The sequence below is a fragment of the Bubalus kerabau genome, chromosome 10, assembly GCF_029407905.1.
Source record: "Bubalus kerabau isolate K-KA32 ecotype Philippines breed swamp buffalo chromosome 10, PCC_UOA_SB_1v2, whole genome shotgun sequence".
In the NCBI taxonomy this organism is placed as follows: domain Eukaryota; kingdom Metazoa; phylum Chordata; class Mammalia; order Artiodactyla; family Bovidae; genus Bubalus; species Bubalus kerabau.
The window spans coordinates 11,823,291-11,851,120 of NC_073633.1; the positions used below are offsets into that span (position 1 = coordinate 11,823,291).

The 27,830-nt window shown below is 41.8% G+C and overlaps 1 protein-coding gene and 1 long non-coding RNA gene across 6 annotated transcripts in view; both read left to right on the forward strand.

Moving 5' to 3' along the window:
- The window catches only part of SV2C (synaptic vesicle glycoprotein 2C), a 215,787-nt gene that overhangs the window by 127,491 nt on the left and 60,466 nt on the right, over positions 1-27,830 (forward strand). The window lies entirely within an intron of this gene.
- LOC129620847 (uncharacterized) lies at positions 1,138-27,614 on the forward strand. Its single transcript, XR_008698749.1, has 2 exons — positions 1,138-1,559; positions 25,477-27,614. It is a non-coding gene; the product is annotated as an uncharacterized LOC129620847 (long non-coding RNA).

Below are 27,830 nucleotides of genomic sequence, written 5' to 3' on the forward strand. Positions count from 1 at the left end.
CTGAACTTTGGGGGTAGCATACATTTGTTGTGTATCTACACTGTGCCTGGCCCCAAGCTGGAAGCCAGAGATGCTTCTAGGCTGAAGTGGGGGTGTAGGGAAACATCTCATCTTGAGTAATAGTGATGAATCCTGAATCCAATCTTTAATTTTCATCTTCGCTGTTTCAGCGTGTGAGTTCGCAGAACCCCTTTCTCAAATGCTGTGACAGATTTGGGAATTTGGCCTTGCTGGAGCCAGGTTGAACTCCACTGTGTTTTTCAACATAGAGACGGTGTTACAAGTTGGATGGAGAGAACACGTCAGCCTGACAGATCAAGTGGAGGGTGAGGGAGAGTGGAGCAAAAAGGGAAGGGGACATGTGAAGAGTCAGAGAGTCTTGGTTTCATTTGACTTAACAGTTTAAGACTGAGATGGCCAGTGTAAATATCTTAGTGACCAAGCAGGTGATGTAAATAGGTGAAGCTGGCAAGAAACAGTACTGAAACAAATTTTAACAGTGTCTGTGTCCTCTCTGGAGAAGGCAATGGCAACCCACTCCAGTACTCTTGCCTGGAAAATCCCATGGATGGAGGAGCCTGGTAGGCTGCAGCCAAGGAGTTGCTAAGAGTCGGATACTACTGAGCGACTTCATTTTCACTTTTTGCTTTCATACATTGGAGAAGGAAATGGCAACCCACTCCAGCGTTCTTGCCTGGAGAATCCCAGGGACGGGGGAGCCTGGTGGGCTGCCATCTATGGGGTCGCACAGGATCAGACATGACATTTGGCAGCTACTCAGCTGCAGCAGATTTAGCCACACAACTATTGAAGCCTGGTGTGACCAGATCTGATTTACAAGAGAAGGCAGTATTCTGGATATTTTTTATAGAGATATAATATGCCATGTGGTCAGCAGAATAATGGTCTGCAAAGACATCCACACCCTAACCCTCAGAACCTGTGAGTATGTGAGGTTACAGGATAAAGGGGAATTAAGGTTAAATGCAATTAAGGTTGCTAATCAGCTGACCTAAAAGTGGAGAGATTACCAGTGGGCTCAATCTAATCACGAAAGTCCGTAAAAGCAGAAAACGGAGCGGGAAGAACCAGGTAAGCGGTTGTATGGGCAAGACTTGGCTTAGTGGTGTTGGCTTTAAGGATAGAGGAAGGGGACCCTGAGCCAAGGAATATGAGCAGCCTCAAGGGGTGGAAAAGGTAAGGAAATATATTTTCCTCTGGAGTCTCCATAAGGAATACAGCCCTGCTGACATCTTGCTTTTAGTGCAGTGAGGTCCATTTGGACTTTTAGTGCAATGAGATCCATTTGGACTTCTGACCTCCAGAACTTCAGATAATAAATTTTTGTGATTTTAAAGCCCCTAAGAGTGCAATAATTTGTTACAGAGCAACAGAAAACAAATACAGCTAGAATAAAATACATTGATTTAAGTGATGAGATTTGGCAAAAGGATACAGCTCTAAGTACCACCTCAATGAAGATTAAACACACTTCTATCACCAAAAAGTTACCTTATGCCCCTTTGCAGTCAAGTCCCTCCCATCATGCCTGGCACCTGGTAAGCAAAGATATGCTTTTCATCTTTTGTAAAATTTTATGTAAATGAAATACATCATATAGTATAAAACTTTCACCTCTGGACTCTGCTTTAGCATAATATCTTTGAGATTCCTCCACATGCTAGTTGGTCATTCTTTTCTGTTGCTGAGTAGCATCCATTATGGATGGACCATAGTTTATTGATCCAATCACCAATTGATGGACTTTTTTGATTGTTTACAGTTGGGCTATTAAGAATAATGTTGCTGTGAACATTTGAGTATAAATCCTTGTGTGAATGAAGTTTCATCTCTCTTGGGTAAATTCCTAGGAGAGGGATTCTTGGGTTGTTTGGTAAGTGTGGGTAACTTGATGAGAAACAAAGTGTTTTCCAAAGTGATTCTATCATAATGAACCAATTTTTTCAAAAATTTTTCAAAACACTATATGAACCAAACAGCATGCACTTGTAAGCTAGGTGCCGAATTTGGCCTAGGAACCACCTGGTTTAAAGGTCTGTCTTGTCAAAGCTATGGTTTTTCCAGCAGTCATGTATGGATGTGAGAGTTGGACCATAAAAAATCTAAGTGCTGAAGAATTGCTACTTTTGAACTGTGATGTTGAAGACTCTTGAGAGTCCCTTGGACTGCAAGGAGATCAAACCAGTCAATCCTAAAGGAAATCAGTCCTGAATATTCATTGGAAGGACTGAAGCTGAAACTCCAATACTTTGGCCACCTGATGTGAAGAACTGACTCATTGGAAAAGACCCTGATGCTGGGAAAGATTGAAGGCAGGAGGAGAAAGGGACGACAGAGGATAAGATGGTTGAATGACATCACTGACTCAATGGACATGAGTTTGAGCAAGCTCCAGCAGTTGGTGATAGACAGGGAAGCCTGGCATGCTGCAGTCCATGGGGTCGCAAAGAGACAAGACTGAGCAACTGAACTGAACTGAAGCCAAAGAGCTAAGCTGACCTGGAAGGGAGAAGACAGGTAATTACTTTGTGCTCATGGGTAAGACAACACATCTCTGAGAGTCTGTGTGGGAAGAAGATTTTCATAATGAAGAGAAAGGCAGGTGGGACGCCTGTTCATCAGGTACACAGAGCAACTGTGCCATTAAGCCAAGGGGAGTGGAATTGGGTCCCTGGAGGAGTCCCAGTGACCAGAGAGTGAGAGCATAGTTTTGCTTAGAGGTTGGAAGTGAGCTAGTGATGCCAGACATGCAGGGCCTCAGCAAGGTCTAGTGAGAAGGAAGAAGGGCCCTCAGGGACCTCCTGAGGGAAGGGTGGGATGCAGAATACCCGATTGGCAGTCATCATCATCACACAGGAGAATTATCTTTGGTGGTTTATGAAGACTTTCATCTCGTTGTTAATGAGCCAAACTTGGGTCCACTCGCCCATGTACAGTAAACCAACGTACTGACTGGGTGCAGTGTTTTAGTGTTTTCTTTTCACAAAGAAGATCACCATGCCCTTCTTGTTCCTGGTATACATCTCTGCCTTCTTCTGGGGTTAGTTTTTAGAATTCTTTTTATATCTTCAATTAAAAAATGTTTCTTTAGTATTCTAAGCAATTTCTGGACTCTGAGGCCAGAGATCAAGACTTAGTCATCTTTTACATACACACCAATGTCCCAGGTGGCTCAGTGGTAAAGAATCTACTTGCCAATGTAGGAGACGGGGGTTTGATCCCTGGGTCTGGAAGATCCCCTGGAGGAGGAAATGGCAGCCCACTCCAATATTCTTGCCTGGACAATCCCGTGGACAGAGGAGCCTGGCAGGCTCCAGTCCATGGGGTCGCAAAGAGTTGGCATGACTGAGCAACTGAACATATGCACCCATGCACATGCTACTCCGAATCAATATGAATAATGTTCATAGCATCACTGTTGACAATAGCCAAGACAGGGAAGCAACCTAAGTGTCCATCAACAGACAGTTGGCTTAAGATGTGGAGTGTGTGTGTGCATGGACATACACACACAAAATGAAATATTACTCACCTATAAAGAATGAAATACTGCCATTTGCAGCAATGTGAATAGACCTAGAGAATATTATACCTAGTGAAACAAGTTGGATAGAAAGGAAAAATACTATGTAATATCCCTTGTCAAATGTTAAAAAATAATACAGGGGAGAGGCTTGTAGGTGTACAAATTAAGGATATGGGATTAACAGATACAAGCTACTATATATAAAATAGATAAGCAACAAGGATATACTATATAGCACAGGGAATTATATCCATTATCTTTAAATACCCTATAATGGAAAATAATCTGCAAAAAGACTGAATCATTATGCTGTATAACTGAAACTAAGATGATATTATAAATCGACTATACTTTAATAAAAAAACTTCATCATCTTTATAGCCTCCATGGTACCAATCACAGTGCCTGGCCCAATTTAGCCCATAATGAGTGTTTTGACTGAGTCACAGGGTGATGGAATAAATGACCTCAACAGTGATGTTACACCCCTCCACATGTCTGAGCCAAGACAGCTGCTCCCAGTTCTCATGAGTTTCATTAAACAAAGTGATGCTGTGAGGTTATTTTCTTCCTTTGTGACCCAGCATTTTTAGAAATGGATTTCCATCCTGGTGACGCTTGTGGCTGCTGGGGTCGAAGTGAGGTTGGTTCCATCACGTTTCAGCCAGCTCAGACCTCAGCAGGAGCTGTTACTCAGAACTCCAGAATTGCAAGTAGCCGACTGGCTGCCCCAGGTTTTGCTGTTGCTAAGCTTATGCTTCATTATTGTAACTGCAAGTGGTTCTCAAGCTTCTAGGTTGTTGTCATTTTCCTCTCTCCATTACTGTCTCTCCTTTTTTTTTCTTTTGGCCCATGACTCACATTCCAATTCTAAAGCATCTTCAGTAGCCTTTGCAGGCTGCTTGAGGGATCCAGACTGTTGTGTTTATTTGAAGTATTAGCCATTCATTAGACAATGTGTAGGTAGGTAGTCCGTATAGTCAAAGCTATGGTTTTCCCAGAACTGATGTGAGAGTTCGACCATAAAGAAGGCTGAGCGCCACACAATTGATGTTTTCAAACTGTGGTGCTGGAAGACTCTTGAGAGCCCCCTGGACTGCAAGGAGATCGAACCAGTCAATCCTAAGGGACATCAACCCTGAATATTCATTGGAAGGACTGATGCTGAAGCTCCAATACTTTGGCCACCTGATGCGAAGAATGGACTCATTGGAAAAGACCCTGATGCTGGGAAAGATTGAAGGCAGGAGGAGAACAGAGGATGAGATGATTGGATGGCATCATCAATCCAAAGGACATGAGTTTGAGCAAACTCTGGAAGATAGTGAAGGACAGGGAGGCCTGGCATGCTGCAGTCCATAGAGTCACTCACAAAGACTTGGACATGACTGAGTGATTAAACAACAAGAAGAAGGCAGGGAGACTGTCTCCCTACTGAGAATCAGTTCCAGCCAAATGCCATCCACTTGGGTATCTCTCAAAGAAAAGCCTGTCCACGTTGTAATGATTTGATGAGCACCGAGACCCCAGATTGAAGAAACACCAAGCAGAAGGGGGTATGCAGTGGCCTGGGAGTCTGTGGTTCACAGCAGAGGAGCCTCACAGGGGAGTGGCTCCAGGAATAAGAGTTAACTGTCATGCTGAGAAGGATCATTCTGTGCTGCACTCAGGACTTGGCAGAGTGGGGAGGATGGAAAAATCCAGATTGTTAAGGAAAGAAAACTGACAGCTTGCTCTCCAGGCTTCTGTGGTTTCTGTTTGAGGCTGAGGTCTCCTCGCCAGAGGAGGGAATAGGAGGAACTTGAGAGGTGGGTGTGAGGGGAAACCCACCACTCACCTCCTGGAAAGATGTCGTGTTGGTCACTTCACTAACAGGTATTACTAGTTTTAGTAATATATATAATATAAATATGTATATATAATATATATGAAAGTGAAAATGAAAGTGAAGTCACTCAGTCATGTCCGACTCTTTGCGACCCCATGGACTGTAGCCCACCAGGCTCCTCCATCCATGGGATTCTTCAGGCAAGAATACTGGAGTGGGTTGCCATTTCCTTCTCCAGGGGATCTTCCTGACCCAGGGATTGAACCCAGGTCTCCCACATTACAGGCCTATGCTTTAACCTCTGAGCCACCAGGGAAGCCCATAATATATATGGTTATATATAAAATATTTTAAGTATTTGAATAAATATTTAAATATATTTAGTAATATATTAATCCTTTATTTTTTTAATAACTATCCCATGAAGAGGCACTATGATTATGTACATTTTACAGATGAGAAACAGAGACCCAGAGAAGTTAAGTATTTCCCCAGGGTCACTCAGCTAGTAAACCGGAGGATCAGGAATCCAGAACCATACAGCGTGCTTCCACACTCCGTGGTTTCACTGTGTGGGTTCCGATTCTACTGGGCTGACACTCAAGAAGCTGTGTATATCAAGTTCTTGACACTCAAGAACCCACTCTGGCTCATGTCCAGCTTTCCGTTAAAGACTTCAACTCAGGGGCAGTTCCCTTCCTCCTCCTCCTTCCAGGATGGATCTTCCAAATGGCCTAGCCAGGACAGCAGGGAAATTTCTAGAACCAACATTTGCATAAATTGGCGGAAAACAGGAACCCCATTGATTCCTGCCCTTCCTACTCCCATCCCTGTGTATGCCAGGCTGAGGAACCCCATCCTAGTAGGAAAAGGCAGTTCGGCCGCTCAGAGCTCTCCCCATGCCATTCGACTTGGCAATGCCATTTGTTGCTTTAGAGCCTGAGAATCTCCTCTGGATAGAAGAGGTTGGCTTCCAGATTTCAAGTTCGTTTCTTTTTTCCTTCAAGCTAGACAGTTAGAAATCGATAGAAAGATTGTAAAATGGAGAGCAACTACTCCTTCCAGGAGTCATATTTCTTATTTCCATTTGGACTTGGGATGCAAATCCTCCAGGAAGTTTAGTTACCAACGAGCCAGGCCAACTGACCCTCCCAAAGCAGACTCTCCAATTCCCACTCATCTACATGCAGATTCCTTCTTTTCCGGTTCTTTCATTTGAGTTCCGGATCTAATGTTAGCCCCTACCTTTTCCTATTAAGAGAGGGCAAGATGGTGCCCAGTGTGTGCTGAGTAGTGATGTGTTGGACAGTGCCCACATCCCACGGGGGTCAACCAGCAGGAGACAAAGCCCTCCCTCCTCTTCAAAGCCCTCCTGTGGTTGGGGCCTCCGTGGCTAAAAACTGGAAGTGAGGAGGAAGAGAGAACTGGGGAGAAGGGGGCGGGGGCCTGAACTGGTACAGTTCTGAAGTATGTAGAGTCGGAGACGACTGAAGTGACTTGGCACACATGCGTGTAGAGAAGTGTGCACTGGGGCAGTCATTCTAAAGAACATTCAAACGTTGCTTATCCAAATGTGTAAAGATAGACACTCTGTCCTAGCATACTCCATCCCTGGCTTATACCCTGAAAAATTCATGTGTTGGTGAGGGGTCATGCATAAGACTATTCACAGCGATGTTTGTAAGAGGGAGTGGGGGCAATCTCTGTCCGCCACTAGGGTACTTGCTATGCAAAAGGTGATGGAATACTTTGCATCGATTAGAAGCAGTAATGACAACGTGAGAGATGATCGAACAGTGCTGAGTGAAGAGAATAGGACAAAATGAGGGCACTACCATGTTGCCATATTATGTAAGTGACAAGGCACCGTATTTATTTTACAAGGATTTTCCTCAGATTCAAATCCACAATGAAACCATACTGACTGTTGGGGTGCTGGTAGGACAGCAGTTAATGGGAAATGTTGATGCAAGGGGGAAATAACGGTGCACATGATTTGCATTGTGCTCTTGATAATGTGTTGGTGGGAGGGTAATTAATTCCACCCACCACACCTAAGGTAGGAAAAGAAAAGAAAATGTCAAAAAGTTTCGTTGGAGTTCATTTTAATGGTTTACTAAATATTTTCTGAGCATAAGATATGTGAGGAGCAGAGATAGAGTAGCACAAAGAGTTCCACACTGAGACTCAGGTGCCATCTTTCCTTACCTATATCCCTGCGCCCGCAGGTCCTGCAAGCTTCAGTCCCTGACACACAAGCACTAGAAAATGTTTGCTACGCCCCTTAATTCCAACATCCTGAGGCCCTGTGGCAAGTAGCTGGTAAAGCTTGGGGAATGGATTAAGAGCTCTCAGAACGAATCTCCTAATGCAGGAATCTGCAGGGCTAATGAGCACCTTGACGATAGTATAATCAGAGTCATTGTCAAGGTTCCAAAACACCTGCCTTTGGTTCAGCTATTTTTCTTCTAGACTTCAAAGTCACGGTGGTTAACGTGCTGGCACCGCTGCAGCTCAAGGCGGACTTTATTTCTTCTGGTCCTGGAGCCAGTGAGTGAAATAACTTTCATGTCAGAACAGTGGAGCTGCATTAATTCACAATAGGAGAGACAAGCTCTATTAGGCAGGTTCTGTATTCTAAGTCTTTTAAACAAATGCTGTTTTATTTCTTTCAAGTGTTGTGCATTGTTAGAAACCAGGGTGTAAGTGGCATATCACTTTGATTTGTATGACTGTGACATGTTATTCAATAAATATTTAATGGCGCCAGTAATTTAGAAGCACCTTCTATATGTTTCTAGAACTTCCTCACCACAGTGATTTCTTATTTGCCCTTTTTGCCTCCAACAAAATTAAATGTACGTGACAAAAATTCACAGTAATCACTGTGGTCCCTATTATACTAGTCTACGCACATTTCTGAAGAAACTTATGATTCAAATACTAAAGCACAATTCCAAATAGAATACTTATTTTGTCAAACTCAGTACAGAATTTTCAAGACTGGCCTCCAGTGGGCTTATATGAAAGATGCGGCAGCTTTTCAGAGGAAAGTTATTTGGGGTTTTTAACTCAAAAAGGACCAGATGTTTTATGCCTGTGATCCTGTGATTTCCAAATTGGAGGGGTCCAAAGAGATGATGTTTTATTCTGATGTACTGTTTGGTTTCCTCAATAAAGCAGTGGCTTGAGCAGAAAATAACCACCAGATTTCAGACTTTTATTGTCATTGGTTAGCTGCAATATTGCTGTCATTGTCCTAAAAAAAACAAGCATCCTGACATTCCATAGGAGCCGTATAAATCATGGTTTCATTGGAGGGAAAAGGTTATTGATTTGCTCTTTTTTTCTCTCTCTCTCTCTTCTCTCTCTGGTGCAGACTTTAGTGGGAAATTGAAGCTTCCTTCACGCAGTGTATTATAGCCAATCAAAAGGGTGACCTGTACTTACCTGATTTATAATGAAAGGTGACTGGGTGAGTGATTCCACACTGCTCATCCTTCATTGACTGTAATCAAGAGATAAGAGCTAGAGCAAATACATGTGCTAGCCAAACGCCATCAGAATCATTTACTGTATTTCCTAAGGTGGGGTATTTGAGCAGTTGAGATGGAAGAACTAACATAGGTGAATGGCAGTACACTCATGTTTATTTTACTTTTAAAACCAGCTAATCATTTGCCTATGGCTATTCATTTGGCTTTTCAAGAGCAAATCACCTAAGTGCAATTTGATTTAAAGTGATATTTTTCTACAAAAGTGTCAGAAAAAAGACAAAACAAAGGGAGAGTTATCCATGCAGAAAGGGGGGTGGATTTTTAAAATGAAATATTTTACAGGATATAAAAAGCTGCATAGTGAAGGAATAAATGGATATTTTTAGTAAAATGCAAAGATGCCATGAAATGTCTTGACAAGGTAAACAAGGCTTCATTAGATTTTTTTCCTGTCGAGTTATGGATTTTTCTAAGACATGATATACATTAGTTGGTAAAGGGAAACCCAGCAAAGCATTGTGTATCATAGTGCTGAGACAGAATATTTCTAACTAGGGACAACTGTAATATGATGCTAAATATATCTATGGAGGGAAAGAGTGAAATTAAAAAGAAAAATTAAAATCCAATGAATATAAACTTTTAAGTGCAAACAGTATTACTATGTGCTTAGTCGCTTAGTCATGTCTGACTCTTTGCGACCCTGTGCACTGCAGCCTGCCAGGCTCCTCTGTCCTTGGGGATTCTCCAGGCAAGAATGTTGGAGTGAGTTGCCATGCCCTCCTCCAGGGGATCTTCCCAACCCAGGGATCAAACCCAAGTCTCCTGCATTGCAGGCAGATTCTTTACCAACTGATCCACCAGGGAAGTCTGTCAATTCTACATGGCATTTGCTTAGTGCAGAAGACTAATTAATATATAGTTAATTAATTGGCATATATTAATTAATATAGTTGTATAATATACTTACTATTCAAATTAATATGTTTATATATCTCATATTATTTGTATATTAATTCAGGTGAGTTCAGTTGCTCAGTCGTGTCTGACTCTGTGACCCCATGAGCTGCAGCACCAGGCCTCCCTGTCCAACACCAACTCCCAGAGCCCACCCAAACATATTTATATAAACGTACTTATTTATATATATAAACATAATGTCTGTTGATCCATTTTCAAATCCAGAGAAATATATCATATTAATTAATATAAATATACAACTATATAATATAAGTGATATACAAATGTATATATATTATATATATATATAAATATAATGTCTGTTGACCCATTTTCAGATCCAGAGGAAAAGTCATGATTTTACTAGTCCACATTTGTTTCTTTTCTATTTAGCTCACAGATACAATGAATATATTTAGTTAATTGTATATCCTACAGATGAACATGATACCTCTTGCATCTAAATTGATTAAAGTGGAAAATAAGCAGTTGGTGATATGAGCTATTTACCCCACCCCATCCTATATGAAATGAAAGGATTTCTGTATTTTGGAAGACAGAATGATCTCAACCTAGAAAGTACCTGCTGCAGAGTTCAGTGGAGAGACCCATGTTTTCTTACAGAACCAAATCCCTTTCTCAGCTGATCCATTTTCCTCTAGAATAAAATGAGATCGCTTTTTGTGTGTGTGGCAGATATACCACTCACCATGTCAGCAGCAGGCCCAAAGACTTTTAATATAACTCTTTAATTACATTTGGCCCTCAGTATCCTCATCTTCAGATTCAACAAATCTCAAATCAAAAATATTTGGGGAAAAAAATCCAGAAAATCCCAAAATGCAAAACTTGAATTTGCCACATACCAGCAACTATTTACATAGCATTTATGTTGTATTAGGTATTATGAGCAATCTAGAGTTGATTTAAAGTATGTGGGGGAAAAAGCGTATTGGAGGATATGTATGTATGCTCAGTCATGTGTGACCCTTTTGTGACGCCATAGACTGTAGCCCAGTAGGCTCCTCTGTCCAAGAAATTTACCAGGCAAGAATACTGGAGTGGGTTGCCATTTCCTCCTCCAGGGAATCTTTCTGGCCCAGGGATCCACCCCATAACTCCTGCATTGGCAGATGAATTCTTTACCACCAAGCCGCCTGGGAAGCTGCGGACATGTGTAGTTATATGCAAATGCGGTACCATCTTTTGTAAAGACTTGAGCATCTATGGATGATACTCTCAGGGGGTCCTGGAACCAATCCTCTAAGGATATTAAAATAAACTGGCTTTCTGGCACAGTGGATGGCATGTGAAAGTTACTTCTGAGCTTCAGAATAGATTTTATTAGTTAAATTTTTAAAATCAGAGTAACTTTATCCATAGTCCTAAAAAGCAGACACCACTAAGATCATAACAACAATAAAAAAATAGTTCCATATCCTGCTCTTGCACCCTCCATTCTTTCTTCTCAAGAGCAATTTCTTTCAACTGTTAGAGTTATTTCCTCTATTTGCCTAGTTTTTTCTAAATTATATAGATATATAATTTTTCCCTTGCTGTGTCTAGGTTGCATATTATCTGTTGACTGGCATGGAAATTGAGAATTAGTATTCTTAGACTCCCCACCCACCCCAAAATTCTCTTTCTGCACTCTCAATAAAGTTAACTCATAATGTTTGGTTAAATCTGTAATCAGAATTTACATTATTCTGATTCCTGCTGAGTCAAATAGTGTTTGGAGTATGATTTCTTTCCTGGAGTTAATAGGTGTATTATATTTTCATTTACCTGGATTTGTATATGTTTCGTGAAGTCTTTCCACACCTACAGCCTTTAAATGTAGTTTTCTGCATGATGAAATTTATTAGATGATATCATTTCCAGTACTCTTTACTGAAAACATTTCTCCTGCAGTCCTTGGTCATCCTGTTTCTTGGGTCTTCTGCATACTTATTATCCTGGGACTTCACTGCTCTCCTGAGTTAATTCCAGTTCTCAGGATCCATAGACATTTTGACCATCACCTTTTTTTTTGGTCCTTATACCGTGCCCTAGATTGTTAGTATGGCTGGGTATAATATTCTAGGTCAAAAATTTGCCACAGAATGTTTGACGATATTGCTCCATTGTCATCTAGCTTGCAGTATTGTTGATAAATCTGATGCCTTTCAGAATCCCTTTGTTCTGTATACAACCTGTATTTTCTCTCTGTGAGTTCTTTCTTTATCCTTGATATCATGATTGTAATATACTTTCACATGTCCCTTTTGTTTCTCTTTTTCTTACTTTCCTGGGGCTTACTGAGCCATTTCAATTTGAAGGCATATGTCCTTCATTCCTTGGAGAAGGCAATGGCACCCCACTCCAGTGCTCTTGCCTGGAAAATCCCATGGACGGAGAAGCCTGGTAGGCTGCAGTCCATGGGGTCGAGAAGAGTCAGACACGACTGAACAACTTCACTTTCACTTTTCACTTTCATGCATTGGAGAAGGAAATGGCAACCCACTCCAGTGTTCTTGCCTGGAGAATCCCAGGGACGGGGGAGCCTGGTGGGCTGCCGTCTATGGGGTCGCACAGAATCGGACACAACTGAAGTGACTTAGCAGCAGCAGCAGCAGTCCTTCATTCCTAGGGAATTCCCTCATAATTCTTCTTTTCCATGATTGCCTCCCGCCAGTTTTTCTGTTCTCAGTTTCTGGAATGTCTGTCTATTGAGTGTTGAATTACCTGGATTAATTCTCTAGTATTTTGATCTCCTCTTTCTTACTGCCCATGTGTTTATCTTTTTGCTCTACTGTCTAGTAGGTTTGACTTTTCATGTTTTCATTCTGTTGACTTTTCATGTCTTTTCTTAATATTTTTTAAAAAATTGCTCAGATCTATGTGTGGGTTCTTTGCCCTTTTTTTTTTTTTTTTTGCCACCAATTCATGCTACATGGCTGTATCATGTTCTTTTACAGCTCTGAAGATTGGTGGGGGGTGGGCTTGGAGAGCTGGTGAGCAGTGTTTTTTGTTTGTTTGTTTTTTCCTGCATTGCCTATTCTTCTGAGCTTTTTCTTTTTTTCTGTTGTTTTGACTTTTCACGTTAAACATTTTCCTTAGGTATCTGGAGATCTTCAGCTATCTGTTCATATTTAAGAGTGAAACACAGAAATCTGGCAGAAAATTCTGTGGATAAGAATTTGTTCATTCTATATTTATATTACTCCTCTGAGGTACTAGGGCTTCCCTGAAAGCTCAGTTGGTAAAGAATCCACCTGCAATGCAGGAGACCCCAGTTCAATTCCTGGGTCAGGAAGATCCGCTGGAGAAGGGATAGGCTACCCACTCCAGTATTCTTGGGCTTCCCTTGTGGCTCACCTGGTAAAGAATCTGCCTGCAATGTGGGAGACCTGGGTTTGATCCCTGGGTTGGGAAGACCCCCTGGAGAAGGGAAAGCTACCCATGCCAATATCCTGGCCTGATGAATTCCATGGACTGTATAATCTGTGGGGTCACAAAGAACTGGACATGACTGAGCGACTTTCACTCACTGGGGTGCTTGTTGACTAAGTTAGGTGGAGAGTGGGGGAGGCTCAGAGTAGCATGTTCTGGCAATAGGCAGTCTCTTTCATCAAGACTTCCCCCTAATGTCAGAATCAGTTTCTTTTTCTTTAAGAGTCTTCATTTCCTGCAGAGATGCTGTGGTAGCTCCAACAGAGCATGAAAATGTGGCATGTGTGGGGAAGAATATGCTTTTGGTTCTCTGCCAGTGAAAGACTGCTTTCCCAGATCCCCTATCCAAAACCGAGCAATTAGATTAAGCAGCAATTGTGTGAACGCTGCCTGAAACAGATGTGCTTTGTTTCCTGGTCTCCATCCCTGGTCCCCTGACATCAGTGCAGTGTGGACCATACAGCACACATTGCCAGTGCTCCAGCTCAAGCTTCCACTGAGGGTCTCTGACTTTTTACCTCTGGTTCTCTCCAAAGACCTCTGAGCCCCACACAGACTCAGCTGTAATACACAAGGAAGTTAACTCCTAGGGGCCAGCTCTCAACTAATTACTAGTAGGATGTGGTGAAAAAATGCCTTAGCCTCACTTTTTACAGAAGGACCATTCTGTGACACATTCTACATTTTTCCCTAGGGGTTCCCAGTGGGACTGAGCTCCTGTTTCTGCTAGAAATAACCAGTTCAGTAATGAACTCTTTATTTTTCCTTCTTCCTTCTCTCACTCTGCCTGCTCCTTCACACCTATGTTCTGGGCTCATCTCCCAAATAAACTACTTTCACTCAAGTCCTGGTCTCAGGTTCTTTTCAAAGGAAACCAAACCGTGACATTGCCTCTAAATGTAGGATTTTGTGAAGCTTCAAGCACTTCAGGGAAATAACATATAAAATGACCAATTTTTTTTTTTAAAAAGTATATATTAAATCCTAGCTATGAATCTACAGTTCAGATCAGTTCAGTTGCTCAGTCGTGTCCAACTCTTTGCAACCCCATGAATCGCAGCATGCCAGGCCTCCCTGTCCATCACCAACTCCCGGAGTTCACTCAGACTCAAGTCCATCGAGTCAGGGATGCCATCCAGCCATCTCATCCTCTGTCATCCCCTTCTCCTCCTGCCCCCAATCCCTCCCAGCATCAGAGTCTTTTCCAATGAGTCAACTCTTCGCATGAGGTGGCTAAAGTACTGGAGTTTCAGCTTTAGCATCATTCCTTCCAAAGAAATCCCAGGCCTGATGTCCTTCAGAATGGACGGGTTGGATCTCCTTGCAGTCCAAGGGACTCTCAAGAGTCTTCTCCAACACCACAGTTCAAAAGCATCAATTCTTCGGCACTCAGCTTTCTTCACAGTCCAACTCTCACATCCATACATGACCACTGGAAAAACCATAGCCTTGACTAGATGGACCTTTTTTGGCAAAGTAATGTCTCTGCTTTTGAATATGCTATCTAGGTTGGTCATAACTTTTCTTCCAAGGAGTAAGTGTCTTTTAATTTCATGGCTGCAGTCATCATCTGCAGTGATTTTGGAGCTCAAAAAAATAAAGTCTGACATTGTTTCCACTCTTTCCTCATCTATTTGCCATGAAGTGATGGGACCGGATGCCATGATCTTCGTTTTCTGAATGTTGAGTTTTAAGCCAACTTTTTCATTCTCTACTTTCACTTTCATCAAGAGTCTTTTTAGTTCCTCTTCACTTTCTGCCATAAGGGTGGTGTCATCTGCATATCTAAGGTTATTGATATTTCTCCTGACAATCTTGATTCCAGCTTGTGCTTCTTCCAGCCCAGCATTTCTCATGATGTACTCTGCATATAAGTTAAATAAGCAGGGTGACAATATACACCCTTGACAAACTCCTTTTCCTATTTGGAACCAGTCTGTTGTTCCATGTCCAGTTCTAATCTGAAGCCACAAGACTCGTGTTCTTAAAGTGTGGTCCTTGGACCACCTACATCAGCATCATCAGGGTTCCCTTATTAAAAGTACAAAGAGGTATGGGATCTGAGAGTTTGCATTTTTAATAAGCAGAGAAGATATAACTCTCGGATCACATACCTCTTTGTACTTTTAATAAGGGAACCCTGATGATTCTGATGTAGGTGGTCTAAGGACCACACTTTAAGAACACGAGTCTTGTGGCTTCAGATTAAACAGACTTCATTTTACTGAGGAAGAAACAAAAGGCTCTGAGATCATGTAGATAGTGGATACAGAGCTGGAATTCAAACCCAGATGTTACTGACTTGAAGCCACACTCTACAGCTACCATCTGCATGACCTTAAGCATTTTGTTCTTCATCAAGAAAATGAAAATGGTGGCACCTACTCATTGGGTTGTTATTAGAATTATATAAAATGACCCACATCAAGTGTTTGGTACCAGTGGAGGCACCACGGCAAGAGCTCAAGAAGTGATAGCAATGTGTGCATGTAGGTATAGATATGTTTGTAGTATAGAAATGCACTGAGAAACTGAGGAAATGCATAATTTCTGTAGCCATGACTAGTCTGCAATCTTCTAGCGAAGGATTCCACAAAAATTCTCTTGTGTTGGTTCTACAGTAAACAAATACTGACTGAAGGGATTTGATTATGTGATGTAACTGAAAGACTTCCCTCTCAGGGTTCTTTGGCAGAGCCCAAGACAAGGACTAGGAGCGAAGAGACAGTCCTTGTGAATATGTTGTGGGTCCACTGTAATGCTTTGACTATAAAGAGTGACTTTTTTATAAGATGGATTTTTAAAAGATGATTGTTTGAAAGTTGTAGTAAGGTACACAGCAAGGGGTCCAGATTTCTCTCATTCTCCGTCCCTGCTGCACATACCCTGGGATCTCCAATAAATTGCTGTTGACTCATGTCAAAGTCACCTAAGTGAACGTTCTGATTCCCCTTTGTGTCCTCCAGTTCATACTCAACCAGGAGACCAGGAAGAGTCTAAAAACACAGGTCTCTCCAACCATTTCCTACCCTCTGGCTGCTGTGTTTTTTCATCTCACTTGGTAGTACAATTCAAGTCCTTGTGGCCGCCATGGCCCTGCCTGATGGGGCCCTGGCTCATCTCACATTCTGCTGCTCTCTCCCACTCTAGGCACTCCAGCAACACCAGCCTTGCGCTGTGCCAAGCGCGGTTCCCTCCCGATGTGTTTGTGCATGCAGTCTCCTCTCCTGGAATGTTCTTCCCTCAGAGAGGGATTGATTTCTCACCACATTCCAGTCTCCACTCTTTGGAGAGGCCAGTCCTGACCTCCTGGCCTAAATTAACAAAACCATGCCCAGCCCATGCCTCTGTCCTGTTACACAGACTTATGATATACATTCTACATTCATCATGGCATCTCTAGTTATCCATGGCTGCAAGTACCTTGTCTCACACTGCTGCATTCTCCTGGGCCTACAACAAGACTGCTATGGTAGGCTTTCCAAAAATGTGGACTGGATGTCGGATGGAGTATTTGTTGATGGGGGACTTGCCCAAGTGTCGAATGTCTTACTCATTTGACAAGTATTTATACACAGAACATAGTGCCAACCTGAAAGATAAGTGAGACCCAGTCCCTCCTTCCAAACAGTCAAGGTCTAACAGTTCTGTCCAATAGAAACAATATGAGTCACATGTGGAAGCTTAAATTTTCTAGTAACCATATTAAAAAGTAAAACCATACAGTTAATTTTAATTTATTAAAATTTATTCAGCCTAATATCCAAAAATATGATTTTAACTTGTAACAGGTTTACAAAACAAGATCTTTTGCATTCTTTTTTGGCACTGAGTCTTCAAATCTGAGATGCAAGTTTTCATTGGAAATGCTTGCTTGGTATTTAGATTTCATGAAGTTTACAGTTGAAATAGGCTCACACCCAAGGTGTTCCAAACATACTTGTTTTCTAATAATCAAGCATCAGTTTTATTTAAATGAATTTAAAAACTCCTCTTTCAGTTCCCCAGTCACACTAGCAATCTTTCGAGGACTTGATGGCTACATGTGGCTAGAGGCTGCCATTTTGGACAGCATACGTCTATTGGGATAGGTAAGGTATATAGACACAAAGGAGCACACTCATGAAGAGTTCAGGTAAGGAAGAGATCCAGTGTCTAAACACTGACTTTGCATGCATCCTTTTCATGACGAGAATTTGTATGTTTCTTTAAGACTCAACTTTTCTGTCCACTTTTCCAGGAAGCCTTCCCTGGTATGCACAGATTAGATTAGATCCCCTCAACTGAACACTCTGAGAGCACCCTGTGTGTCTTCCACCTGCAGTCTGTTGTACTAGGTTCTAATTCCTATCTATGTATTTATTTTTGCATCTCCCACTAATTTATAAATTCCATGTAGTCAGGAAGCTCTCATTGTTGATTCTCCAGTGTCTGGTCCTCAGTGCATGTTTGTGGAATGAATAAATTAATTATGAATGAATTAGCTGAATGGCCAAACCGTGGTGGCAGAGGACCACTCTGTTAGAGCAGCCAGTGTGTGAATAGGGAACTGGGATGGTTCCTAGGTGACAAGGCAGTGACTGAAGAGCTTGGTTCGTGCCGGATGCTGAGTCATCTGTGTTGAATGTTCCAGGGAATCGAAGCAGATGAGAGCTAAGAAAAGCTATCAAGGTTAGTAACCAAGAGACTGTTTCAATAGGAGTCAACAGAGACTGTCAGAAAAACCTAGGTTTTTTTTTTTCAGCAGGTTTTGTTGTTGTTGTTGTTTCAGAATTTCCCTGGCATCCCTGAGTTAAGAGTAATAGATATTGTAAGTGTTGTGAGTAGACAGCGTTCTAGGGCCATAACCCAATCTTAAGTGTTGGGTCAGCTGTGGTCCTTCTAGTTACTGCAGTCCCTATTAATGACAGCAGTTAAATCTGTATGCTAAGTGAGACTGTGACTGATTCGTAGCTGGCTTGGGGTGTTGTGTGATTTATGGGCATCTGATCTAAGGATACTTAAAGGATAGAAGTATTGGAGCTAGGAAGAGAGGTGTGATTAATCAAAGAAGACAATTTGCTAAAAGGCTCACTAAAACAGTGCAGTAAAAACTGAAAAAAAAAGACTCTAGTTCCATCCACTAGGCAAGGTGGGGGTGGGGAGGCGGGGAGAGTAGAGCGATAAGAATGTGTTTAAGATAAAATGTAAAACGTAAAAGGATGTTTTCCAGCAAATAGAGATTGTGGTTGGGGAATTTTCAAGGGCATATATTTATCTTTTAAGTTTGCTTACACTCTGAGCTCATATTTATCTTTTAAGTTTGCTTTTACTCTGACCAGTACCAACAGCAGATGTCAAGTTCTTGACTCCATGATTGAATCCCAAGGGGTCCTGCATGTTTGGAGGGTAACTGCACAAGAAAAAACCTAACAATTCCTTTTATTTATTTATTAAGAGCCCAGTACGAGCCTAAGCCTTTCTATTCCCCTGAATATTCCTTCACTTTTGTCACATTATAAGGCCCAAATTACTGGAAACCAGGAGACAAGTCAAAATTTCCTAGTATCAATCTAAATGGAAAAATGACCATCAATAATATAAGTGTCTGTCTTGGATAATTGTTGATTTGTACCATCGGAATTAAGTGAGACTTGTGTTCCTCCTACCCAGGGGACTATCTTATTTACTGTTGCCTACCTCACTCTGTCCTTTATCGAGCCCATCTTTGCATGAAGCATGGAACATTTCATGCGAAGATGGGCTCGATAAAGGACAGAAATGGTATGGACCTAACAGAAACAGAAGATATTAAGAAGAGGTGGCAAGAATACACAGAAGAACTGTACAAAAAAGATCTTCATGACCCAGATAATCACAATGGTGTGATCACTGACCTAGAGCCAGACATCCTGGAATGTGAAGTCCAGTGGGCCTTAGAAAGCATCACTATGCACAAAGCTAGTGGAGGTGATGGAATTCCAGTTGAGCTATTTCAAATCCTGAAAGATGATGCTGTGAAAGTGCTGCACTCAATATGCCAGCAAATTTGGAAAACTCAGCAGTGGCCACGGGACTGGAAAAGGTCAGTTTTCATTCCAATCCCAAAGAAAGGCAATGCCAAAGAACGCTCAAACTACCGCACAATTGTACTCATCTCACATGCTAGTAAAGTAATGCTCAAAATTCTCCAAGCCAGGCTTCAGCAATACATGAACCGTGAACTTCCTGATGTTCAAGCTGGTTTTAGAAAAGGCAGAGGAACCAGAGATCAAATTGCCAACATCCGCTGGATCATGGAAAAAGCAAGAGAGTTCCAGAAAAACATCTACTTCTGCTTTATTGACTATGCCAAAGCCTTTGACTGTGTGGATCACAATAAACTATGGAAAATTCTGAAAGAGGTGGGAGTACCAGACCACCTGATCTGCCTCTTGAGAAATCTGTATGCAGGTCAGGAAGCAACAGTTAGAACTGGACATGGAACAACAGACTGGTTCCAAATAGGAAAAGGAGTACGTCAAGGCTGTATATTGTCACACTGGTTATTTAACTTATAGCGAGAGTACATCATGAGAAACTCTGGACTGGAAGAAACACAAGCTGGACTCAAGATTGCTGGGAGAAATATCAATAACCTCAGATATGCAGATGACACCACCCTTATGGCAGAAAGTGAAGAGGAACTCAAAAGTCTCTTGATGAAAGTGAAAGAGGAGAGTGAAAAAGTTGGCTTAAAGCTCAACATTCAGAAAACTAAGATCATGGCATCCAGTCCCATCACTTCATGGCAAATAGATGGGGAAACAGTGGAAACAATGTCAGACTTAATTTTTTTGGGCTCCAAAATCACTGCAGATAGTGATTGCAGCCAAGAAATTAAAAGACGCTTACTCCTTGGAAGGAAAGTTATGACCAACCTAGATAGCATATTCAAAAGCAGAGACATTACTTTGCCAACAAAGGTTCATCTAGTCAAGGCTATGGTTTTTCCAGTGGTCATGTATGGATGTGAGAGTTGGACTGTGAAGAAGGCTGAGCGCCGAAGAATTGATGGTTTTGAACTGTGGTGTTGGAGAAGACTCTTGAGAGTCCCTTGGACTGCAAGGAGATCCAACCAGTCCATTCTGATGGAGATCAGCCCTGGGATTTCTTTGGAGAGAATGATGCTAAAGCTGAAACTCCAGTACTTTGGCCACCTCATGCGAAGAGTTGACTCATTGCAAAAGACTCTGATGCTGGGAGGGATTGAGGGCAGGAGGAGAAAGGGACGCCAGAGGATGAGATGGCTGGATGGCATCCCTGACTCGATGGACTTGAGTCTGAGTGAACTCCGGGAGTTGGTGATGGACAGGGAGGCCTGACTTGCTGCAATTCATGGGGTCGCAAAGAGTCGGACACAACTGAGCGACTGGACTGAACCTCACTCTTACAGGCCCCTAGACGTATTTTTTCAGTTGCTACAGACTGTCAAAACAACTGGTCAAGTTCAGTCCTTTTCAAGAAGAAAATCTGTCTGACTTGTTCTGGGTGCATGCTCCAAGAATCGTAGATAGCAAAACACACACACACTCACACACACACACACACAAACACACACCACTTACCTTCCTTCTGCACCTTACTTGCAGTTGTGGCAGAGTGGGGAGACTTGCAGACTGCAGAAGGAATATGTTTCTTAGAAAACTAGAACAGAAGGGAAGGGGATAAGGAGTGCTTTGAAGTAATTGGTATTGACCCAGTTTAGACCCAGCTAAGCAAGACAGTGGTTCTGCTCCCTTCTCCCCATAGACTCTCAAACTCAGCTTCCCCTTCCCACTCCAACATACACACACACACACACACACACGAACACAGATGCACACTTGTATTTTTCACCCTATCACCACCTTCTTGTGCTGGCAAAATGGAGCCTGAGTTGGTGAAACACACACAGAATTAGGACCCATGGATGGAAGATAAGGGTGGTCAAGTGAGGGTGACGTGGGTGACTCTCAAAAAGTCAAGTGCTGTCCTTACTTTTCCTTTGAATGATTAGAAATGATTGATTTGCTGAGAGGGTGTCAACACCAGTCATATTTGCAGAATGGAAACTGAAGGACGAGACCTGATAAATTAGCTGAGGATCTTTTAAGCACCATTGTCCTTGTGTCCTTATTGGTGTGACAGAGGCCAAAGATATTGACGCACCTTGGAAAAGGGTGCTCTAATAACCAGAGTGCTGAATGACCTAAGAAAATGCTAAAGATAAGAAGAAATAGCAAGATCAAAACAGTTGTGTCTTATGTTGCACCTGCCATGTGCAAGAGATGTGACCTAAAATTTTGCAGGTAAGCATTGTAACAGAGTCATGTTTTCCCATGGCATTTGTTGTTTTCAGTCCCTCAGTCATGTCTGACTCTCTGTGACCCCGTGGATTGCAGCAAGCCAGCTTCCCTGCCTTCACCGTCTCATATGATGTGATTATTTGTAGGTTGATTACTCACTCACCATGTTCACTCCCTATCAATCTGTAACTCTCACTCGATTAAAACCATCGTTCCTTTCCATATCTAGAGATAGAAGTGGGTACTGTGAATTGCGGAAGAGAAATAGCAAAAAAAAAAAAAAAAAAAAATTTCTGAGTACAGCTCTTTTTCTCCTGTGAAGTTATTAATTATCTGTGTGCTCATTTCAGATTATAAGTTATTATTACTGGTAATGCCTGTTCCTTTCTCCAGTTACTGCATGCCTACATGCAGAAAGTGACAGAAAAGAAATTGCTCCGTACCAACGGGAGGAAAGTAACAGCATCTGGGAGCCAGGTTGATTCTAACCCTCTATTGAGAAGTAGTCAATATGTCCACTTGAATTTAGAATTTCAGTCAGAATTTGTAAAAAAAACAAAAAAAAAACAACACAAAACTGTGGACCAGAAATAGATTTCTTTCTGTATTAAAACTGAAAACAAACCACCCAATGCAGTTATCATTAGTGTCTAAGATTCAATTTGAAAATCAAAGACTGCATGCATGTTACTACTTTATAAATAAGTAGATAGCAAAGCATGAAATTCCAGGCAGAGCTCAGCTGGCCTCGCTACCTGGTGGGGCCTTTGATGATCACAATGATTGTGTCCCCGGAAACGCAAAGCCAGGGTGAAGGTGGAAAATTAACTGCCCAAAGCCTGGAGAGTTCTTGGTGCAGAGCTGCTGATGGCAACGCTCCACGCATGTCCTGCCTTCAAAATGCTGCGGCGCTGGTAATGCTCTTACGGGAGGAAACACGTCTTTGTTTGCTTTTGCCTTCCCCACTCCTCTGTCGTCAAATGATCGTCTGCAGTCATTCAGATGAAGAGCAGACTTGTACTAAAGCAGTTGTGTTCATTTTCTCTGGCTGCCGCAGAAAACCACCACTGACTGAGGGCCTTGCATAACAGAAATTTATTTTTTCACAATTATGGAAGCTAGAAGTCCTTTGAGTTCCAGATGTTGGCAGGTTTGGGTCCTTCTGAGTCCTCCCTCCTTAGCTTGTAGATGGCTGCCTTGCTGCTGTGCCCACCCTCTGTCTGTGCTGTCTAAACCTCCTTTTCTTCTAAGGGTGCCAGTCAGATCAGGGCCCACTCTAATAACCCCATTTTTTTTTTACTTACACTTTCTTAAAAGCCCTTTCTCTAAATGCTGACACATTCGGCGGTGCTGGGTGGTAGCAGTTCAGCCTGCGAATCTGGGAAAGACACAATGAAGCCCGTGAAGAGCAGCCACCTTTCCAGCTCAGTGCCCCGCACGTAGTAAATGTTCGGTAAATGATCGCTGAATGACCGAATGAAGAGGTACTCTCCAGAAGCTGTATGCTGAGAGGAAAGAACAGGTTTTAAAGCAAAAGTGTGGGGATGCTGTGACTGCAACTGGTCCATGCAGAGAACACAGCATTCTACTTTTTAAAAATAGTTATATCACTATTCAGACCATGGGGTTGTAAAGAATCGGACATGGCTGAGCAACTGAACAGCAACAATTAAACTTAAATTCTAGACCAACTCTAAAGACACAGGAGTAAAGGGCTTGGATAGGCTCTCTTTAAGGGACACAAACGAAACCACAAACTGCAATCTGCAAGCTGGCTTCTACCATATATTATGATTCAAAGCCAATGGAGCAGTTAACAGCTGTTCCGAGCTTATAAAATCATTAGGTTGGAAGCACTGGTAGATTTTGTTTCCTCTAGGTTTCACTGTAAATTTTTAATGCACTCACACAAACAGGAACTATGCTGTGCCAGATTCAAAGCTTTTATAAATTTTACCTTGCCCTCATACTCACAAAGTTTAAAAAAAGCACCATGAGAAGTAAACTGAAAAGATGCATTATGGTATCCCATTATTCACTGACCATTCCACGTTGGCGCTGGAAAAGTATGTACCGTTGAGGTGTGTTTTAACATAAGCTGAGGCTTTTGAATAATTGTGTTCATATCAGCAACTGCTGTTATTAGTTTAGTAAGATGACTACTTTATAGCTTAAAAAATACACTGGAAATATATTTTGGAGTTTTTAAAATGTGTGTCTGTTCAGATTTCTCTTGACACGGTAGAGCCATGGCAGGGACAGGACGTCACTGCCCCACTCCGCTTCATGAAGTGGCAGCGGGTGAGTGTGTGGCTGACACGCACGGCTGGCTGTGCTTATGTGTGGTGTCAGTGGCCACACGGAGCCAGACCCGATCGAAGCCTGCAGAGAGCCACGGGGTGTATAAATCTCCCGAGTCTCGGCTCTGTCAGCCGGACAGCAGCTCAATTCTGTGCCGCAGTTCTCGTGATGAGATTTTTTTCCAATGGTAGCGACTCAGTGTTAACCCTCCGTGGGCCACTGTGGTCTCAGCTACACAACTGAAACATTCTGTTCAGGATGCTTGGTTTGCAGAGGGATCTTTCAGTCTTCCCAACTCACTTCCTTGGGAAAGCAGAAATCAGGTGTGAAAATGAGTGGTTAGTGACTCTAATTCTTCTTTGTGTCCCCATGGTTCCAAGATTACTTCTTTGGTAAAGAAATGTCAACAGATGCTCAAATTCTTTTTATTATTAGTTCAGGTGTACAGCACAGGATTCAGATACACACACACACACACACACACACACACACACACACACACAATCTTTTTCAGTCTTTTCCCTTATAGATTATTACAAAAAATTGAATAGAGTTCCCTGGGTCCTTGTTGGTTATCTGTTTTATATATAGTAGTTAGTATATGTTAATCCCAAGCTCCTAATTTATCTCTCCCCTCTGCTTCTCCCACTATTCCCTTTGGTAACCATAAGTTTGCTTTCTTTGTCTGTGGGTCTACTTCCGTTTTGTAAGTAAGCTCATTTGTATCTTTTTTAGATACCATATGTAAGTGATATCATATGATACGTCTTCCTCTTTATGACTTGCTTCCCTTACTGTGATAATCTCTGGGTCCATCCATGTTGCTGCAAATGGCATTATTTTGTTCTTTTTATGGCTGAGTAATATTCCATTGTGTGTATGTGCCACCTCTTCTTTATCCATCCCACAGATGTCCAGTCTTTGCCTCACTCAGTTATTTTGACTTTTTGTTTGTTTGCTTTGTGGGTTTCAGCTCCTGCTTTTCTTCATATTTGACCAAGATAAGTCCCAACTTAGGTTAGAAATATGATAACAAAAATTTAATTTTTACTTCTTACCTATGTTGTTAACCAAAAACTCTTTATATTTTAAAAGACTGCATTAAAGGCATCCTGTCAGAGAGGCTGTAATCTAAAGCTTGCCGCTTAGGTTCACTGACTTAATGCTGTGGCTGCTGTTTTACTTTATTTCCTTCGGCGTCCTGCGGAAACAGCATCAAGACCCCACTGACATCTAGTGTTTCTGAACCACCCCTTTCCACTTGCTTTCTAAATGCATTCAATAGGTTGTACTGGGGGAAAGGAGCTATGTGTCCACTTGGAAAAACAGCAAAAGCCAAAAGGATTTCTGTTCTTGCCCATAAGAGGAGCAGCCATCAGCCCATGTATCATAGGAGCTTTCAGGTTACACTCTGGAAACAGCTGAGTGGACCCCGCATCCCCTTCCATGTGGTCCTCTCTTTACCCTGACCAGCTGCAGACCGATTGCTGCGTATGAACCGTCTGTAAACCGAAAGAGCGCTTGCCGCCTCTGGGGAGTTTGCTGGTGTGTCGATACAGAACTAATTCTCATTCAGTGCTTCCTCCTCTGTTCTTCCACCAGCCATTATTCTGGGAAAATCGAGTCCGTTCCCACGCTGAAAGCATCCTGAACAGCACTGTCCTCAGACTGTGGCATGTAGCAGTCCCTTGAAGGGCTTGTTAAAATGCAGGATGCGGAGTCCAACTCCCAGAGATTCTGATTCTGTCCATCTGAGTGGAGCCAGAGAATGTGCCCTGATCAAGTTCTCCGGTGGTGCCCAGGCTGGTGGTTCAGAGACCACACTTGAGAACCAACACTACCCAGTGGTTGAACTAGCCTTGTATGTGTTCATTATTTTATCACTGGGGGCTCAGGAGACTAATGTTTTGGATTTATTAACAAGGGTTCCAGGGGTTGGCATCACTTGTGGACTTGAGTCCTGGTCTTAGTTGTTACCCTTGGACCATGAGTATCAAAAATAGTAATGAAAACCACAGTATCTAACATTGACTTGAAATTTTACAATTTTCAAAGCTTTTTTACTTCCATTACCTCGTTCAGGCTTCCAGATATCGTGAAGGTTGTTGGGGGGTGGGGGGTTGTTTTAGTTTTGGGTTTTTTTATCATTAGAGAAAACTGAGGTTCAGGAGGTGTGCGTGCCTTGCTTCAGGTCACTGAGGTAGTAGAATTAGGACTGTTTCCAGGCTAACTCCAGAGCCTTTTGATCATTTGCTAGGGTATGCGAGCTCACTCTCCAAGGTGGAATTATGCTGATAGTTTTCAGAAGCTCTACTTCCATAAGCAACCTTTCCTTAAATTGATTTACCCAAGAACACACCCTTCTCCTGCTCTGCAAGAGACGGGTAGTACTTGCTAGCATCTTTGGCGGGTAATCCCTTAGTTTAACAGGTGAGAAAGTGACTCTAATGAGTACATAATACATTTTTTTTTGCAGTCAGATTGTTTTAATTTTTTGCTTTTAACAAAATTGAAGACTCTAACCAAGTAAGCTAGTAGATCATTAACAATGTCTGATGATAGAAAAGAAAGCTCAGAATTCACGGAATTGAATGATGGAACTAGAAGTAAAACTATCTCCATTCACATTTACTTATGTACATGAAAAAGAATTAATGATAAACTGGCCTTCCCTGGTGCTCAGATGGTAAATGATCCGCCTACAATGCGGGAGACCTAGGTTTGGTCCCTGGGTGGGGAGAATCCCCTGGAGGAGGGCATGGCAACCCACTCCAGTGTTCTTGCCTGGAGAATCCCGTGGACAGAGGAGCCTGCTGGGCTACAGTCCTTGGGGTCGCAAAGAGCCGGACGTGACTGAGTGACTAAGCACACAGCACAGTCTCATTTTAGCCATAATATTCATCCAGGGATACACGAACCAGTTTGGAGGGGAAAAACCGTCCATTTCATGTTAGTAAAAGGTATGCTTCCAGTAAAACTTTGTTTTTTAGTTTAAAAACTGTCAGAAATTTACAAACTGATACATTTTGTTATATTGATCAAATGTGTAATAATTGTAACAATAGCTAAGCCAATGTGATGTTTTTGATCACTTAGAGACTTGCAAACACAGAATGCTATTAGATATTTTCAATTTAGAACATGTATTTGTTGCAGAGAAGTATATATATCAATAGACTGATCAATAAAATCATAACCACATGATTCATGCATAACAATGTACTTACATTAGGTTGGAATCCCATGGGGAAAGTGAAATGGAATTTCAACTTCAAGGAGATCATGTAAATTTTCCTTTGAATCCAGAGTTTGTCCTTGTGGTTATTAAGCAACTGTTGATGATTCCAAATTGTTACGGTGTTTAGATTCCATTGGCTTCGATTTTAGGAATGACATTATGGTTTTATTTCACATTGCCGTTATTTACAGCATGCCAGAAAATTTGCCCTTGGCACTAGATATATACAGAGCTATGGTGAAAATGTAAATATCAATTTAGAAATATGGAAGTTTCGATGAGCGTAGAGTTCAGTTCCACATTTATCTCTGATTCCCTGGAAGGGAATGAATGACAGGCATCCACAGGCAGAGTTGAATATCTCTAGGACGGGTTTCTTCCTTTCCCCACCACATCTCCTCTCAGCCACCCAAAATCTTAACTATTCTAACCATGAGGATTTTATCTTTGTGAAATGAATGTTAATTGCTATCACTGTGATATTGTGATTTAGAATGAGAAATATATATATATATATTTGGTCTCTGACCCTGCTCCAGGTGCCAAGTTCTTAAAACCCTTGATATTTCTTTTTCTTTTTTTTCTTTTTTAATCATGGCTGTTCTTTTTTAATTTAATTTTATTTTTTCTTTTATTTATTTTTTTTTAATTTTATTTTATTTTTAAACTTTACATAATTGTATTAGTTTTGCCAAATATCAAAATGAATCCACCACAG